The following is an 18059-nucleotide window of genomic DNA, read 5'->3' on the forward strand; positions in this document are numbered from 1 at the left end:
ATCTGCCTCTGATGTGACCAGTCTCAAAACGGTGACAGAGAAAGATGGGAGCAATAAAAGTGTCACTTTTCTCCCTGTTTATTATATTGAAGTGAACCGATCCAAGTATAAAATAAACCTGCCCTAAGTATGAAGTGAACTAACCTCAGTCTGAAGTAAGCTTTTCTAAACACCTTTGCAGACTGAGGTATGGATCAAGAATTTTAACACTTCAGGACTTTTAATCTACATAGTGAGGCATGGGAGCGAGAGAGAGAGAGAGAGAGAGAGAGAGAGAGAGAGAGAGAGAGAGAGGGAGAGGCATTAAAACAATATGAACTACATGCAGTTTTTCTAGGAAGTGTTGAATCAGGGTGAGTACAAGGGGATTCTGCAGTGACTATGTAACCATGAAGGAAATACTTTCAGAGGATTAGCGTGTATCTGAATGAGACTGGTGCACGTGGTTATTGTCCCTCTTCCTTTAGATGTGTGATCTAGAGCATGTATAGAGTAATCTTTATAAAAATGACCCTTTACTTATTCAGAATGTTCCTGGCTTCCATGGAATCAATCAGCACTGGTAAGTCAGACACCAAGAAATATAAACAGGAAGAGTATTTTTCTTGTTCTCAACCATGAGGATAACAGGAGCGCTCACCTGGCATGACAACTAATCTCTGGGTCTCAATTTGCTCTGAAATGTCCATTTCCATCACTATACAGACATACTCCCGCTAATCTCTGGTATTCCTTTTCCTCCAGTTAAAGCTCTACAAGTCTGGCGCACAATTATAATTTGCAGCTGACGGTCAGCCTTACTTATAGGAAAGCAATCACTCATCTGCATTTTTTTGAAGTGGAATTAAACCTTCTAATAATAATAATAATAATAATAATAATAATAATAATAATAATAATAATAATAATAATAATAATAACTCCTTCTCTAACTATGTGAAATTCTACTATAGCACTGTCTGAGCAAGGATGACAGTCAGCAATGTAAACACTATTCCAGTTATGGTCCAAAAACTAGTGGAAAGCCTTCCCAGAAGAGTGGAGGCTTGTACAGCAGCTAAGGCTGTGACCACTGATCAAAAATCATGAACCTCAGCTGTATTTAGCGAGCGATCCAGAGTATGAAGTACACTAGCAAACTAGCCTGAAGAGAAAGAAATAAGGTAAAGCCCCTATGTGACAGCTCAATCATGATTTGTAAAGTGACATGAAAATAAATATGAAGGTGCTTCATGGTGTGTGCTGCTCATTATAGCAGATTTCCCATTATTCCTGGATTACAGCCTCATTCAGCAGCCCAATTTTTATAATTCTGCGAATGTGTCAGTGCATTCTGGGAAAGAATGAGGAGGAAGTGTGTGATCAGCCAACGCACACTCATACTAAGGATGTGTTATATATTAATCACCTGTCAACACAACAGATGCAAAAAAGTTGTTATAATAATAATAATAATAATAATAATAATAATAATAATAATAATAATAATAATAATAATAATCCTGAATAAAGTGAACTGGACCAATGAACTAAACTGAAATTAGTCCCCTGAAGTATGAAATAACTTGTCCCAAGTACAGTACGTGAATAGGCAAGCTGTATATTTTCCTTAAAGTCCCTGCTAACTTTCTAAAGTATATTTGTAATGATGAAATCATTTGAAGGAAATTCATTTGACTATAGAAATTATTCACTGAAGTGTATAACTGACATATCCTCACTGACACAAATAGCCTGATGCAATTATTAAGCTTGTCTGTATTAGAGAGGAGTAATGTGTGCATATGCTATCTAATTAGCAATATATAGCTAGACAAATGCTTGATGAGGAAGTTATTCAGTGACTCAGAAGCAAAGTGAGCAACTCTGAAGGTGTGGCTGTGAAGATTATCAGTGTTGCGCAAAGCATTTGTCAGACATTTGAGGCAGGCAGTTAATTTTAACAGTCCACCTATGTCAGAAACCCTCCCACACAAATCTTAGAGAAAGATTTAAGAGAGACAGAGAGGGGCAACTTTAGGAAAGTCATTATATATATATATATATATATATATATATATATATATATATATATATATATATATATATATATATATATATATATATATATGCTGAAATTAGAGTCAGTTGTTTTCAATCAATGGGGTCACAGTCAGGTGTGAGTGAGTGCCCTGTTTTATTTAAAGAACAGGGATCTATCAGAGTCACATGTTTGTAGAAGTGTATCATGGCACAAACAAAGGAAATTTCTGAGGACTTCAGAAAATAAGTTGTTGATTCTCATCAGGCTGGGAAAGATTAAAAAACCATACAAAAATTCTCCCTACAAGATCACAAAGGAGCCCATGGTAACTTCTACGCAACTAAAGTCCTCTTACACCTCTCACTAATGTTAATGTTAATGTGTCCACTATCAGGAGATCACTGAACAACAATGGTGTGCATGGCAGGGTTGCAAGAAGAAAACTTCTGCTCTCCAAAAGAACATTGGTGTCTGTCTGCAGCTTTGTGGAAGAATGAGACCAAAATAGAACCTTTTGGTGTAAATGAGAAGCATTATGAGAACCAAAAGAAGAACATTAAGGCTGGTCTGAATTTTGCCAAAACACACCTTGCTCAAACCTTTTGGGATAATGTTCTGTGGACTGATGAGCTGAAAGTGGACCTGTTTAGAAGACAGTCTGTAAGTTGAAACTCAAGCGCAACTGGATTATGCAGTAAGACAATGATCCAAAGCATAGGAGTAAGTTCTAGTCCTAGAACTCAGTGAAAGACTGATCTCCAGTTATCAGAAGCATTTGGTTGCAGGTATTGCCACTAAAGGTAGCACGACCATTTATTAAGGTTAAGGGGGAAATTAGTTTTTCACACTGGTGATAGGTGTTGGATAACAACACCTTTTTTTTTTTTGCTTCAATAAAAAAAGGACTGTATTGTGTTTTTTCTCAGGTTGCCTTTGTTTTATGTTGTATTTCATTTAAAGATCTAAAACTATTTAGTATGAAATAGACCAAAACAGAAGAAATACTTCTTCACAGCACTGTGTATAGTACCGACTCACTGCAGCCGTGGTGCACAGCAGAGGGAGAGTGTTTCTCTCTGCACAATAAGGAAAAGAAAGTGCTAGCATCAGCATGTAGAGAGAATCTACTCACTTTTCTGTGGTCGTAGCTCCCGTTTATCCTCTCCAGTCTTGATGCATGTGGGGAGCAAAGGATAGCCTGTCAGATCCAATCCCTCAGAAGAGCTACTGTAACACAAATTGCTGAAAAATTTAATGCTGGCTAGCATAGAAAGGCGTGAGAAAACACAGTGCATTGCAGCTTGCTGTGTATGTGGCTGTGTAGACCCAGACCGGTCATAGTACACATGCTGACCCCTGTCCACCACCAAAAGCATCTATAATGAGCATATGAGCATCAGAACTGGACCAGGGAACTATGGAAGAAGGTGGCCTGGTCTGATGTGGTCGGGGAAGAGATGGCACCAGGATGCAGTATGGTTAGAAAGCAAGCTGGCAGAGGAAGTGTGATGCTCTGGGCAATGTCCTGCTGAATAACCTTGGGTCCTGCCATTCATGTGGATGTTACTTTGACTCGTACCACCTACCTAAACATTGTTGCAGACCAAGTATACTCCTTCATGGCAATGGTATTCCCTAATGGCAGTGGCCTGTTTCAGCAGGATAATACGTACAGCCACACTGCAAAAATTGTTCAGGAATGGTTTGAGGAACTTGACAAAGAGTTCAAGGTGTTAACTTATTACTGTATATGGGCCTCCATATTCCCCAGATCTCAATCCGGTCAAGCATCTTTGGGATGTGCTGGACAAACACAGCAAATCCATTGAGGTCCCACCTCGCAACTTACAGAACTTAAAGGATCTGCTGCTAAAGTCTTGGTCCTGCTAACGTCTTGAACACCAGTAAGCCACATTAAAATTATTTGCCTAATATTGCTAGGTTCCCCCTTGTGCCGCCAAACCACTGTGTGTGTGTGTGTGTGTGTGTGTGTGTGTGTGTGTGTGTGTGTGTGTGTGTGTGTGTGTGTGTGTGTGTGTGTGTGTTTGTGTGTGTGGGTGTGTGTGTGTGTGTGTGTTGAAGTATTTATACATAAACTAGCATATGTTTAAAGTAAATTAGCTCATATTTGGAGGAAATTAGCTCATGTTTGAAGTAAATTGGCACATACAATAAATGTATAGTAAACTCGCACATTTTTAAAGTAAATTAGCTACAGTAATATTTGAATTAAATGATCACATTTGAAGTTGACTAGCTTATGTTTTAAGTAAACTAGCACATGTATAATAAACTAGCATGTGTTTTAAGTAAAATCTCATGTTTGAAGTAAACCAGCTCATGTATGAAGTAAACTAGTACATTTTGAGTGAACTAGCACGTGTTTGAAGTAAACTAGCTCATATTTTAAGCAAACTGGAACATATATGAGTAAACCACCTCATGTATGAAGTAAACTAGCTCCAGGATTTCATGTTAGACTGAAAACAGCCCACACACTCCTCTGTTATCTCTCTCTCTCTGCATTTTTGTTCTCTCTGTCTCTTCTGTTGGCATGACAACTGTCTGTGACCACTGACATGCCAAAAGCCCATTAAACACTTTATTCCAGAAATTTTAAACCCAAGTCACATCGTGGGGGAAAATACACTTAATGGAAATCGGTCTTTCAATAAATACAATAAATACAAGCTATTTGGAAAATGTAAAAAAAAAATCACTCTTAATATAATAACATTGAATATTATACACTTAAAATGCAATTAATGTATATATAATTGCCACCCAAAATACAGATCTAATAAAATATTTTCTAAATGAATTAATTAAAGTATTTTAGTACCTTTTTAATATTGCTTTTAGCATTTACATATATTTTGATATTTTGTTAATATTCAATATAATTTTACATTACATTCAGAAATATGTTTTGATTAGTAATTATTATTCCATTTTGATCCATTTCTATTAGTATCGATAGTATTAGTATTATTATTCTATAACTATTATTACTCCTTAACCCGTAACCTATATTTACCGGGGTAATTCTTATATCACTGTAATGTTAAAATATAAATACCTGCTTGAAAATTAAAAATGCTTTGAGATTATTCTATTCTATCTCTCTATTCTACCTCCCAATTTAAATATTCTGCTGCTACCATCATGAGTTACATCATCAATAAATATTAGTGAGCCTGTTGCAGATGCAGCCATGACATTGACTCAAGCCATGACACTACCTCCACCATACTTGCCTGATAAGATTATATGTTTGTGTCATGAGCAGATCCTTTCTTTCTCAAAACTTTGGCCTTTCCATCACTTTGGTGGAGGTTCGTCTTGGCTCCAGAACTTTAGTGGCTGATTTCTGTATTTCTTTGCGAATTCCAAATTGAATATGAATCTTCTCTGGATACCTGTGAAAGTTGTTGGTGGTGATGTTGTTGTGTTTTTCTTCACAGTTCTCACAATGTTTCTGTCATCAACTGCTGTTGATTTCCTTGAGCAACCTGTTTTATGTCTGGTTGTTAGTTCATCATTGGTTTCTTTCTTTTTCAGAACATTCCAAATTGTTGTATTGGCTATGCTCAATGCTTGTGCTATGGCTCTGATAGATTTTCAAAATAGGCTTCAAAATACCTTGCTTTTCTCCTATACACAGCACTCTGATCTTCATGTTGGTTTATGTTTTTTAACAACAAATGCAGTCTTCACAGGTGAAACCAAGAATATGCTCAAACCAAGAATAGACATTCAGAGATATTAATTCTTTAAACAATCAATTTAACAGGGCACACCTGGGCACCTGTGCATTCTGTTGCTAATAATATTTCCATGCTTCCTCATCTCATTTTAATGTGTCATATTAGCATCATATTAGCAAAACAAGCTCTTGTTCAGCCCAGATTCTCATTGAAGAACAGTAAAATAAAGAAAAAAATAATTGTGGAATATATTCATTGAGACAATGTTCTCCATATTGACCGCATATGGAAGATAATCTGACCTCTTAATGAGCTCATACAGCACAGACATTATTACGTCTCTGATAACTGATAAATGTTTCCATAAAAAGATGATCCAATTTGGCCGATGGGATGCAATTACATCAAGAATGCAAATGCACATTAATTTCAACCGCTCGATTAATTGCGTCCAACATTCTTCATAACAAAAGGCCACTTGGCTGCAGTAATTAATTATTGAGATGATAATCTAACGTTTCCATTTCAGATTCAATTCTGTGCTGCTGTGAGGAGGGTCATTTTCCACTATAACATTAAAATTGCTAGATTTTTCTTTTTTTCTCTTAAGATATAAAACTAACAATATATGTTACTAGCACTGGTGTTTATAGAGTGTCTGTGTGTAATACACATAATGCACAGGGAGTTCTCACTCTAACAGAATAAGTATTAATGTCACACTCATGAACCATAGATGAAGATGAAACAGGAAAATAACAATGAAGGAAGGTTGGAGAGATGATAAAAAAAGACAAAGAAAAAAAAACAATTAAAGAAAACAGCTGAAAAATTATACAAAAGAGAAAAGAAGAAAGAAAGAAGATTCCTCATAATTTCTGTGCTTTTCTCAAATCCAGTGTTCTTTCTTTCTTTCTTTCTTTCTTTCTTTCTTTCTTTCTTTCTTTCTTTCTTTCTTTCTTTCTTTCTTTCTTTCTTTCTTTCTTTCTTTCTTTCTTTCTTTCTTTCTTTCTTTCTTTCTTTCTTTCTTTCCAGCTTGTTGTGTTTAGGAAAGTAGCAGGTTTCAGTGAGCAGGAGACCAAATGTGAAGAGAAGAAAAGAAACAAGAGCCATCTGAGCCTTCACCTCCACTAAACACTGAGACACACTGACAGATGCTCACACAAACACACACTTACACACACACACACACACACACACTCACACATACATGCACACGGGCCATGGGGCTGCATTGCTGCTCTGTGAAGCGCAACATGCCGGACTGGACACTGCCAAACTCACAGACACACTCACACACACACACAAACGTAATGGCTCACAAATGTGAGTTCATGCCTTCATCTTCTCTTTTATTCTTTCTTTTGTTCTTTCTTACCTTTTATAACTACATTTTTCTCCCTTTCTCTATTTTTCTTCTTTCACTTTTGTACTGTTACATACTGTTTCAGAACAAATCTAGCTATCTAAGCATTTTATATAATCATGAAGTTGTGTTCATCAAGTGTCAGCTTTCTGTATATCTCACTACTGATGTATGATTACCTGAGATTATTATTCACTGGGTTGGGTGGGGCACTTACAGTACACCATAATATAAATATTATACATATAATATAATATAATATCATACAATAAACATACACACACACACACACACACACACACTATATATATATATATATATATATATATATATATATATATATATATATATATATATATATATATATATATATATATATATATATATAAACACATACACTTTCCTTCACATCTCTCCATCCATCATTCTGTCTTTATATCTCACCTGTTTCTCATCCTCTCTTGTCTTTTATATCTATGTTCCATTTTCTTCATGAAAAGGAATATTCTATAAACACTGTGACACCTTCCAAATATAACTACAAGGACCAAAAGAAATAATGTGCAGGGTTTTTTTCCTTTTCAGAAGATAATCTGAGCTTTATCGAGCACCATCAGTTGCCATGGTAGTGACAAGTCTTTGAGTCTGTTCAAAATGTAGCCTGTACACGGATAGTATATAGTGCTTAAAGAACCTGAAAATTATTATTATTATTATTATTATTATTATTATTATTATTATTATTATTATTATTATTATTATTATTATTATTGTTGTTGTTGTTGTTGTTGTTGTTTTAGAAATGCAACCTTACATCTTGATCATGAAAATGTTAAGAAAATGTATTAGAAGTAAAGATAAAGCAACCTATGTATTTCAAAACTGCACGATCCTGTAGGTTAATTCTGTACAACATCAAGGAAATCAGACCCTATTTCACTTAAAAGGCTACACAGCTACTAGTCCAGGCTCTTGTTATCTCAAAACTGGACCATCAAAACCCTTCAGGTGATTCAGAATGCAGCAGTACGCCTTGTCTTCAACCAGCCCAAAAGAACTCTTGTTACACCCGTCTTCATCTCCGTCCACTGGCTTCCTGTAGCTGCCCACATCAAATTAAAAAATTCAAGGCCTTGATGCTCATGTACAAGATCTTGTCTGGAATAGCACCCCCCTACCTCAATACTCTCCTTGCGGTTTATGCACCCTCACGCAACCTGCGATCAGTTTAGGACCGACACCTTGTAGTGCCTACTCAGCGAGGCATGAGGTCCCTTTCCACAACCTTCAAACTGACTGTCCTTCAGTGGTGGAATGAACTTCCAACCACAATCTGGACAACAGAATCTGTCACTATCTTCCAAAAACGGCTAAAAACTCACCTCTTCCATGAACACTTACCTAACCCCTCCCCCCATTATATATTTACCAACAATAACAAAAAACCTATGCACTTACACTGGCTTGTACACCTCTACTCTGCGCACTTTGCTTCTCTACAACTCAAATAAAAATCTTGTATTGTATTGTATTGTATTGTAAGCACTACTTGTATTGTTCTCTGCTTAATATATTGCTTTGCTTGTATTTCCTCATTTGTTAGTCACTTTGAATAAAAGCATCTGCTAAATGAATAAATGTAAATGTAATGTAAACCTGGACTTTAAAACTACACTTTCTACTAAACTCACCACAGTCAGACATAAATCTGTTTATTAATAATTACATATGAAACACTTCAAAACAATGTCATGAGCAGCGTCAGGCTGCTGTGTTAGGAAACTGACAGATAGAGATACAGACAGAGAGAAAGACAAACATAGAGCGAGAGAGAGAAGGTGGTTGTGAGAAGAGATGTGTGCTCCAACACTTTTCTGCATCTACTCCTGGGAAATCATTAAAGATTCGCTCAATCTCAAAGATCTTTGACGCCTCTATAAGAAATCTGCACACTGAGTTCTACAGTAGCTCTGAGCAGATCTGAGAACCCTGTGTTTCAATATACATGAAGTTGACGCTTGATTAGGAGCCACCACCTCTCCTCCTCCAACAACCTCCATCTCCACTATCACCAACAACCCTCTCCTCCAACACCATTCCTCCTCCAACAACCCTCTCCACCACCAAACTCACCACCACTCCTCCTCCAACAAGGAAGGAAGGAAGGAAGGAAGGAAGGAAGGAAGGAAGGAAGGAAGGAAGGAAGGAAAAGACAGAAATAATTAGAGATGTAAGAAATAAGATATTTAGAAACTTAGAGAGAGGATTGGATCCTCACATTACTCAGCTCAGTTAATAATTTTAGGTTAGCAGAACATTTTCTGAATGTTATGATTCTAGCAGCTCAATCTGTCAAGACTTCTGGATGTTTTGAGGATGACACTTCCTCACGTTTTAGTTGTATGAACATTAATGTTTCTACAGTGTTATTCTGTAGACAGGGAAGGTCCTGAGAGCAGATATTGTTATAATGTTCCAGCTTAACCTTCAGAACTTTCTAATAACCACTGGCAGAGATGGCCTGACTTCATCACACCACCTCATTTCACTTCCTCTGTACGCCTCAATGCGTCTCTTACGAAGTCCAGGACTTTTGTCCTCATAATGTCTCCAGTCCTCATGAGAGGAGAGTGTAAACAGGGTAAACATGGTGTCCAGTACTCAGAGGAACCTGCATCAGTATCTGAAGCCTGACCTTGCCAGCATGCCTTTCTATAAATAAACAGTCCTTTTGGGCTATAGGGCTTGTTTATACCCCTGAGAGCTTCACGTTTTGTGTTGTATCTGAGCAAGCACTGGTCTTCAGTAAATATAGAATAATGGCTGACAGACATATTATGAGATGTCCCAGATTCCATGCTTTTGATTCCACTATAAAACTGATTCATTTTTTTTTCTTTTCAAATGCCTTGAATGATGATGAAAAACAATTTCCAAATAATAAATAATGGCAATTGCACAAAGCATTTATTTTAACTTTAAATTAGACTTAACTAAGAATTTATTTGTTACTTCTATCTGTCCCTTCTATTAGCTAACACAATAAATTGAATAAATGAAATAAATTGAAACTAATCAAATTAATTAAATAATAAAAAGAAATTACAAAATAAAAAGAAATGAAATGAATAAATTTTATAATTAAAATAAATTAACACAATAAATTGTCAAATTTAAATGAAAACAAAATAAATTAAATAAACAAATTAAAATAATAATAATAAAAAAAACAGTCACAAATAGTTTAAAGCACATTTACATCTTAAAAAATTGACAACTGAATGCTTCATTAGTTAAACTTAACATTAAACCTTTATAGGATAGTATAATGTAAATTAACAACATGTTACCTTGCTAATTCCCTAATCTCATTCATACTCATTGTATTGTATTGAAGAAGAATAATAAAAAAGACAGCACTGTACTGAGAAGAAACACTGTTGTTACTGTTACCTTAGCCAACTTGCTAAAATAGTTAAATATTGACTAATCCATAAAAACAAACACAAATGGAGAAGTTACAGTAATACATAGTAGGCCTATGCAGGGACAAATACTTTTTCTACCCTATACAGTGTACTAGAAGTCAAGTGGTGATAGCTCAATGTAAATAAATATAGGTAAATAGTGAGGCATCACAGGAGTTAAACATCATCTAGAGAAATGTGATGACACACGAGGAGCCAAAAAAAAATAAAAAATCACACATGAGGAGCCAAACATGGAGATTCAGCTTTTTCTATTATTTGCTGTGATTAGCTTTAGCAATCGCACATGTCTAATCTTGCACTCACAGTAAGATTTTCACTAACAGTATTTCCAACATATACTGTATAGTGCACTAGGTGTGCAGCTGAGCCAGGCCATTCCTATGTTCCCAGGGTCTTATGCTCCCCATATTTATATAGTACATAATAAACACATGACAAAGCATCATATGTTCCCAGTGTTCTACAGTCTTAAAAATAAAGGTTATTTAATGGTTCTTTACAGCACCAGGGGTTCTGCAAGAACCTTCTTCTTGTCAATAACCTATTTTTCATTGTATATGTTTGTTGAGTTGAGCTATATGGTGCTTTGGAGATGAAAGAACTTCATTATGTTTTATCATAGCTTCTTCAGAGCAGTGTATAGATTCTTCAAGGTATCATCCCTTTTAACAGGTTAAAATGAACCCTTCAAGGTTCTAATTGGAACCTTTATTTTTAAGAGTGTATGTTCCCCAGATTTATACGGCATATAATGAACACATGTTTTTCAGGTTCCTATTATGTGCTATATAGAGCTGAGGAACATAGGGCCCTGGGAACTGTGGAACATGGGACACTTTATCATGTGTTCATGAAACATAGAAACATAAAACCGTAGAAACATACATACACTCCCCAGCTAAGCTAGCATTAGCAGTGCTACATGAATACCCAGTTCATAAAACAATTAAACAGGACATGGGTTATGAAGTCTGACATTGTTACAATACTAAATGTTATCCTAGCACAAGCATGTTTTGCTAATGCTGGGCCATGCTAATGGTACACAGCAGGAGTTTAAGACTGACAGCTGCACTAATGAATTCACATGCTGACATGCTACAGGAAAAGGGCTCAGCCTTAAAATATTAGCAAAGTCCTGGTTAGCAAGAATGCTTTTGCCTAGTGCTAATTGCATTAGCATTTTTTAGTGCAGCATTCCATCAAACACTGAGTCAACATGTTTACAGCTAATGTGCATGAACGAGATTATACTTCGAGTCGATTGTTAGGTGACTGATGGGCAGATTAATGCGTAATAGCAGCAGCAGATGGAAACAACCAAGTGGGAGACACCAAACACTTACAGATTATATGTGTGTGTGTGTGTGTGTGTGTGTGTGTGTGTGTGTGTGTGTGTGTGTGTGTGTGTGTGTGTGTGTTAATTTACATCAACATCCCCCTGCTCGCTTTCTATGCAGTATTCACCGGCTTCCTGAGCTTCTGACAAGGAGATTCTAGACATTATGTCCTAATCTATAAGTAGAGGAACAAAAACACACAGATTTATCAATTCCATCCATTTATGTACACTTCAGAAATCATCAACAAGATGTGCATTAATATCATGAATTGATCAAGAAATATTAAAAGCTAAAACTAATATGACAGACATTTGAAGCTAGCTTAGTTGATAAAGAGTGCCTACCTGACAAACGAATGGCATCTAGTCACAAATCTACTTACAAATCCAATCACAAAATAATTCTGAACTGAAGTTCACACACATTAACAATTATCAAAACTTAAGCTTAGAACTGCATTAAACAAAATTACATGCAACAATAATAAAAAGAATGAAACAATAATGGACATTAATAAACAGTAATAAACAATAATTGACAATGATATACAGTAATGGACAACAAGTAATAACAAAAAACTAGTACACAGTAATAAGAATGTTTTAAAAGGTGATACATTGTATTTAATAATAATAAACAAGAGTAGGCCATATTATTAGTCTGTTATTAGACAATAACAAACAATAATTAAAAAAGTATTAAACTGTAAAAATGTACAAAGCAGTAATAAATAGTGCTAAAAAAAAATAATAAACAGTATTACAAGAAATAGCATTAATCACTAATAAACAGTATTAAACTATAATAAACAAATCCAAAATGTAAAACACAGAAATGGTATTAAATATATATATAATAAATATTATATATATATATATAAATTGTATAAATATTATAATATTATATAGACATTCTAGAAATCTAATGTTACCTTTTTAGTCTTTTTTTTTTCTTTTCAGTACTGGGAAATGTCATTTCATAAGGAAAAAGTGTCAATTTTCTTTCTTTCAAGCATTACATTTTTGCATGATAATTATACGCATTTATTTTAAAAGCGAAATAATAAAAACAAGAAATAAACCAGATAAGTATTAAAATGTTGAAACTTATTTTCTCAAGCTTTTAATTCTTGAAAGAAACAATAGAAGAAAATTTTCATTATGCATTCAAATCAAACATTTAAAAAAAAAAAAAAGCTCAAATAAGTTTACTTTAATATTGCTTGCATTAAGTGAAAATGCTTATTTGAAGCTTTTAATTCTTGAAAGATGTAAAATAAAAATACAGTTGTATTATTATATATTATATTAACTCCGCCGACGCCGGTCCCAAGCCCGGGTGAAAAAGGAGGAGGGTTGGGCATCAGGCTAGCACCCTGATCCCGTAAAATCTATCTTGCTACGGAAACAACAAGCAAAAACCAGCAGTCTAAACAATACCGGCGCGATGACCCTGTTTCTCCCTTGATGACGGTGCTGGAGCAAAGCCGAAAGGTTGTCCAGCGGCCGATGCAAAACGGGATACTCGACGCCAATACGATCACACGAATTGGAACCTGGAACGTGCGAACGTTGTACCAGTGTGGGAGACTGGAGTAGCTTCTGCACAAATTCGACAATTACCGGCTTGACATTCTTGGTGTCAGCGAAATGAGGTGGACGGGTAATGGAAAAATGACAAGCGACGGGAAGATCTTCCTTTATTCGGGAGCCAAAGAACATCACATGCACGGCGTCGGGATGGTCCTGAGCAAAACCGCGGCACAGGCACTCGTTGGATGGAAACCGATCAGTGATCGCATCCTTACCGCCCGATTTCAGTCTCGCCATGCTAAAATTACTGTTATTCAAGTCTATTCCGCCGACAAATGAGGCAGATGATGAAGAGAAGGACGCCTTCTACGACCAGCTGCAAGACACAATCGCGGTTGTCCCCAACCATGACATAAAGATCCTCCTTGGCGACATGAATGCGCAACTCAGCAGCGACCGTCAGGGCTGGGAAAACGTGATGGGACCTCATGGATCGGCAGCAGTAACGAGTGATAATGGAGAGCGTCTCCTATCCCTATGCAATCTTAACAACCTTTGCATCGGGAATACATATTTCATTCACAAACGGATTCACAAAAAGACGTGGCGGTCACCAGATGGGGCCACTCACGATGAAATCGACTATGTATGCATCCATCGACGGTGGCGCTCGGCTTTACGTGAGTTACGGGTTTTTCGCGGCGTCGACGTCGGATCTGATCACCACTTGCTTGTGACCTCAATTCGACTAAAATTGAAAAGAGTGGCCAGACACAACACTGTTCGGTCATTTGCCTCCGAGAAATTGAAGGACCACGTGAACGCCGAGCACTTCCACATTGAACTCGCTAACCGATTCCAGATTCTTGACAACTCGGCCAGCATCGAAGAACAATGGGCACAGATCAAGGATGCTGCCATTGAGACGGCAGAGAGAACGATTGGTCGACGTCGTGGAACGCAGCGAGAACGGTGGATTCAGGAGCGGACATGGTCGTTGCTCGATGAAAGATGGGTCAAGAAACGTCAGCGCGATCAAGCAAAGACCAAAGAGGAGCGAAATGAAGCATCGCAGGCGTACCGAGAACTCGACCGCAGGGTCAAAAGGAGTTGCCGAGCAGACAAGAAGGACTGGCTGGACCGGAAGGGCACTGAAGCACAAGTGGCTGCGGACCAGGGTGACAGCAGGACTCTGTTTCGTGTGGTCAGAGACCTCACTCGGGCCCGAAGCGGCTCCACTGGGCCGATAAGGGATACAACCGGCAGGATGCTAGTTAGCAAAGAAGAGCAGGACGCGCGTTGGGTGGAACATTTCAAAAACACCCTAAACCAGCCGGCTCCCGTAGTTACGCACGACTTTACAGTCTTTCCTCCTCCCTATGAGCTGGAAGAGGACAGGAGCGATATCATGGATGCTGAGGTCGCTGCAGCGATTCGTCATCTGAAAAACAACAAAGCACCTGGTCTTGACCAAATCTCGGCAGAAATGCTGAAAGCGGGTGGTGATGAAGTTGTACGGGTGCTCACTACGCTGCTCAATGACTGCTGGCACATGGAACGTGTCCCAAATGACTGGAGACAGGGTGTCATTGTCAAATTTCCTAAGAAAGGTAATCTCGCAGACTGTAACAATTGGAGAGGCATCACCCTTCTGTCTGTCCCAGGCAAGGTATTTTGTCTCATCCTCCTCAAACGGATACTGCGAGCAGTCGATCAGGATCTACGGGACGAACAGGCCGGGTTTAGAAGCGGTCGGTCGTGCACTGAAAAAATCTTTGCTCTTCGAAACATCATTGAACAAAGCTCTGAATATCATAAACCGCTCTTGGTCAACTTTATAGACTTTAAGAAGGCGTTTGACAGCGTCCACCGGAAATCGCTTTGGAACATCGCACGGCTATATGGCATTCCACAGCGGTTTATCGCCATTTTCCAGAACTTATATCAGGATTCTAGCTGTTGCATCCGGACGGACACAGGTCATACTGCCTTTTTCACCATCGAGACCGAGTCAGACAGGGCTGCATTCTTTCACCATTCTTTTTCCTCATGATGATGGACTTCGTCATGCGACGAGCACTAACACAGCCAGTGTCTGGAATTCCGTGGACAGGCCAGGGACGCCTGACCGACCTGGAATTCGCCGACGATATTGTGCTATTGGCGCAGAATGGGAAAGTCTTACAGGAGATGACCACTAGCCTGGAGCACGAAGCAGCCAAAGTTGGGTTACGGATCAGCACTGACAAGACCAACATCATGGCGGTCGGCCGGATGACGCCGGTGCGGATCACGGTGAGCAACCAGCTGATCGAAGAAGTCAAACAGTTCACCTACCTTGGCAGCATTGTGGCTGCGGATGGTGGGACTAACGCGGATGTCAATCGCAGAATCGGCAGAGCATTTGCAGTCTTCCAACAGCTACAGCCGATTTGGGCTAACTATCCACACCAACAGCAAACTTCGCCTGTTTAATAGCATCATCATCCCAACCGCCATCTATGCATCTGAAACTTGGAAGAGCTCGAGGGAAGTCATCCACAAGCTGAATGTGTTTCAGCAACGATGCCTGAGAAGAATACTCGGTGTATCATACCGTGATCGTATTTCAAATGAAGAAATTCTAAGAAGAACAAACTCCCACAGCCTGGCAGAAATGGTCATAGAGCGAAGAATGCGCTTTGCAGGACACATTCTCCGGATGTCTGACCACCGCCACGCAAAGATCGCGCTGCACTGGACGCCGCCACGGGGGAAGAGAAGAGTTGGGCGGCCGCATAATACATGGCGACGAACATTCATGGAAGATCTACGAGCACTCAATGTCAAGTGGGAAGATGTGGAAATCGACGCTGCCGACCGAGCCCGCTGGCAAATGCTTGTTGCCCGATGCGCCTCGCTGCGCGGACGGAACTAACTAACTACTATTATTATATATTAACATATTCGTATTAATCAAATGAATAACACATATGAATTTTTATGCTGCTTTAAATTATCCAGAAAGTCCAGATCATTTGCTCCTTTCATGCTTTTAATGCTTGAAGAAATTAAATCTGAATTCAAAGAAGTACAACAAAAACAAGACAATGAAACAGAAAGAAAGATAAAAACCAAAAGGGAAAAAAAAGGAGGAAAATAACAAGTGTGTAGATCCACTGAGTCTGAGCTAAGGTGAAGCAGCTGACTGGCCAGCTACTATAACACACATTATGACATCATCAGCTGCCAGTTGGAATTTAAATGCTTTAACCTTCTGTAAGTTTCACAATTGAATCTGAAACACCACAAACAGTATAAAGTGTACGATGTCATTATTAGCAGAAATCATGTCATGTGACTGCTAGGAGAACATTGTGGAGCATGCTGGAGTTGCTGCTGTGGAATTATAAACGCCCCACGGAGCTGAGAGACAAAAACAGGACCCAAAGAAAACAGTTGGATTTGGTGAGACAGAGACATGGTGGGCTAATTAGACCATGAGGGAATTTTGGATTCAGCAATAAGACACGTCTGGGTGCAAACGCTGTCATGAAGATGCAAGCTAAAGAGACGCTAACTGGTTTTATCCGTCATCAGGGACCCTGAAACAAATCACAAGTGCACTTTCTGCCTATTAAACTTCAGCCTGAACAAGGGCTGAAATGCTAAATGCTAGTTCCAAACCACAGCCGTATTCACTATATAGGCCACATAAACACCATCATCAGTCCACTGTGCATGTATCTCAAAGCCACTCTGTATAAACTGATGGTACTCTATGGGTAACACAAAAACGTCATTTCTGCAGAGGTTTGTGTTTAATTTTGATTTGTTTTTTTTGTTTGTTTTTTTACACTATAGCCCTCATAATACTTTTGAGCATTGTGGTAAAATTTTATAACTGACAAAATGATGGTTAGCATAATGTCAGCTAGTGTTACAACCTGCTATTTTTGGGATGGGAAGTTTTTGTGTGCTGTGACATACTTTGTGTGCAGGTCCAAACTCCCTCACAGACTTTCCAGCCTGCCCTAGCCTGCCTTTCTCCTGCCTCCCAGGATGACCTCACTGATTGGCAGTCATATTTAAAGAGGAAGAGGAGTGAGAATGGGGTGGGATGTTGGAGGTGGTTACATGTGTTGGTAGTTAGAAATTGTGTTTGGTTGTGCTGCTTGCATGCTATTTTCTAACGGCTGTTCTGGTTTTTGACTTTTGCCTGGTTTTTGGACTTTGAGTTTGGTTGTCCCTGTATCTGTTATTGTGCATTCTCTTCACTATTGTATATATGTTCACTTGGTTCACCAGCAGTAGGGGTGTGGCTGCCTTTTCTTTTGGGAGAGGGTCCTTTTGTCTCTATTTTTTATTTTTTTTTTGCTTAGGTAGTTCTGGAAGTAGAGAAGTATCCTTGTATTTTTTTTCTTTTCCTTTTCGGTAAGCTAGCTACCTAATAATAATAGAATTCTTTTGTTTATTATTTTGGCCTTGGCCCACCCTGAAGTTATGCCTGGTTTGGTTAATTTGTACAGTTATATGTATATAATTGTCTGTTACACTATACCACAACCTTTTTCATAGAACCTTGTTTGTGCTGTTGTTCCTGGCTTCCCTTATTTAA

The 18059-nt window shown here is 38.2% G+C and overlaps 1 pseudogene; it reads left to right on the forward strand.

Annotated features, from left to right (window-relative positions):
* The first annotated feature begins 13396 nt into the window (after positions 1-13396).
* LOC128629242 (uncharacterized) lies at positions 13397-17479 on the forward strand (annotated as a pseudogene).
* The last annotated feature ends 580 nt before the right edge of the window (positions 17480-18059 follow it).

This window comes from Ictalurus punctatus, chromosome 26 (genome assembly GCF_001660625.3).
Source record: "Ictalurus punctatus breed USDA103 chromosome 26, Coco_2.0, whole genome shotgun sequence".
In the NCBI taxonomy this organism is placed as follows: Eukaryota; Metazoa; Chordata; class Actinopteri; order Siluriformes; family Ictaluridae; genus Ictalurus; species Ictalurus punctatus.